Below are 1909 nucleotides of genomic sequence, written 5' to 3' on the forward strand. Positions count from 1 at the left end.
TATAATGATGAGAATCCCACTTTAATCTGTTGTTTCTGGTGTTTTATCCATTCCAATCAAAATTTCAACATTCCAATCAAATCTATTTGTTATTCCACAGTGTCTCTCCATGTGTTTTATTCTGTTGTATTCTCTCACAGTCTGTTTGATGATCAATGTTACATCTCACTATCTGTTCTGGTGAAGATCAGAAGCAGTGATATCTGTTTACACCACCCGACAAGTCGGCCTGAGGCTGTGCCTCGCTGATCACGTGGAGTTAAAGCAATTCTTCCAGTCAGTTAGTTCAGTTGTAATTTCATGAGAAATTCGGTCATCATGACTTCGTCAGTGACCTAATAGTTCAGGTGTCTGAGTGATGTTAATCATGATGTGATGAAATGATTGTATGTTCTAGTCTTTCCGTGGTGGGTTTTCACATTGAGTAGAAACGAGTTGGACATGGTCTGGAAATGTTTCACACCACTCCATTCCCAACTTCATTTACTTCCAGAAGGTCTTTTTCCATCATTACACAGCTAGCTGCACAGCCAGAAACTGTGCTGAAGGTGACAGCTACATTTAACCAACTGACAAGGTGGCCGAGAGGTTAAGGTGATGGACTGCTAATCCATTGTGCTGTGCACACGTGGGTTCAAATCCCATCCTTGTCGTCAGTTTATGAGCTGTTAAGTGTATTGCTTCTGTTGGGGGAGTTGATGTGTCAAGTCAGCCTCGAAACCTGTTCTTGTCCCTGTCCAGACAGTGATTCCAGAATTGGTTATACTGTCTTAAAATTGAGACAGACAATTGGAATTCATCACCCAAACTACACTGGAATGAAGATCAAATAGGGATCACGAAACGGAGCAGGATTTTTCCTCCCCTCCTTCCTTCCATCTCGATTTGCACCAAGTGAAAGACAAATGGGAAAAGCAAATGGCGAGGGAGCAGATGCAGAAAATTATCCTTTGGCAAGAAATTTATTTTCAAATCTTCTTGATAGATTAAGTGAGTGAGCAATGCTTTGGCAGATGGAGTTTAAAATGAGGGGTCATTTAGTACCTACGATAGATCAGAGTGTTTTTTTGGAAGAGGTGAGATGTTAGAAACGGCGGAGGAGCAGAGACCCGAATACTGAATTAATAAAAGCTCGTGGACTGGTAGAAAATAATGTGAAAAGTGAACAGAATATGAAGATTGGAACTCATGTTGCAGTGATATAAAGCTCTGTGCTCCTGAAGTAAATGTCCAAGCCCAGATTGTGGGGAATCTGTGGAGAGTGATTTGGTTTTTATTCATTCTTGGGTGTGAGTATCGCTGATAAGGCGAGCATTTATTACCCATTCCTCTTGCCGTCGAGAAGGTGGTGGAGAGCTGCCTTCTTGAACTGATGCAGTCCATATGGTGCAGGAACACCCACAGTGCTATTGGGGAGGGAGTTCCAGGATTGTGACCCAACAACAGTGAAGAAATGGCGATATCATTCCAAGTCAGGATGGTGAGTGACTTGGAGGGGAACCTGCAGGTAGTGAGTTCCCATGCATCTGCTGCCCTTGTCCTTCGAGGTGGTAGTGGTCACGAGTTTGGAAGGTGCCGTTGAAGGATACTTGGCGAGTTGCTGCAGTGCATATGGAGATGGTACACACTGCAGCCACTGTGTACTGGTTGTGGAGGGATTGAATGTTTAAGGTGGCGGGTTAGTTGCCGATCAAGTGCGCTGCTTTGTCCTGGATGGTGTTGAGCTTCTTGAGTGTTGTTGAGTGGGATGTATTCCATCACACTCCTGACTTGTGCCTTGTAGATGGTGGACAGGATTTGGGGTGTCAGGAGGTGAGATACTTGCTGCAGAATTCGTAATCTCTGACCTGCGCTTATAGCCACAGCATAGATGTGACTGGTCTAGTTAAGTTTCTGGTCAAGATGTTGA

At 43.9% G+C, this 1909-nt stretch overlaps 1 non-coding gene across 1 annotated transcript; it reads left to right on the top strand.

Annotated features, from left to right (window-relative positions):
* The first annotated feature begins 571 nt into the window (after positions 1 to 571).
* On the top strand, positions 572 to 653 carry trnas-gcu (transfer RNA serine (anticodon GCU)). The gene has a single exon. It is a non-coding gene; the product is annotated as a tRNA-Ser (tRNA).
* The last annotated feature ends 1256 nt before the right edge of the window (positions 654 to 1909 follow it).

This window comes from Heterodontus francisci, unplaced genomic scaffold (assembly GCF_036365525.1).
Source record: "Heterodontus francisci isolate sHetFra1 unplaced genomic scaffold, sHetFra1.hap1 HAP1_SCAFFOLD_102, whole genome shotgun sequence".
NCBI classification, from domain to species: Eukaryota; Metazoa; Chordata; class Chondrichthyes; order Heterodontiformes; family Heterodontidae; genus Heterodontus; species Heterodontus francisci.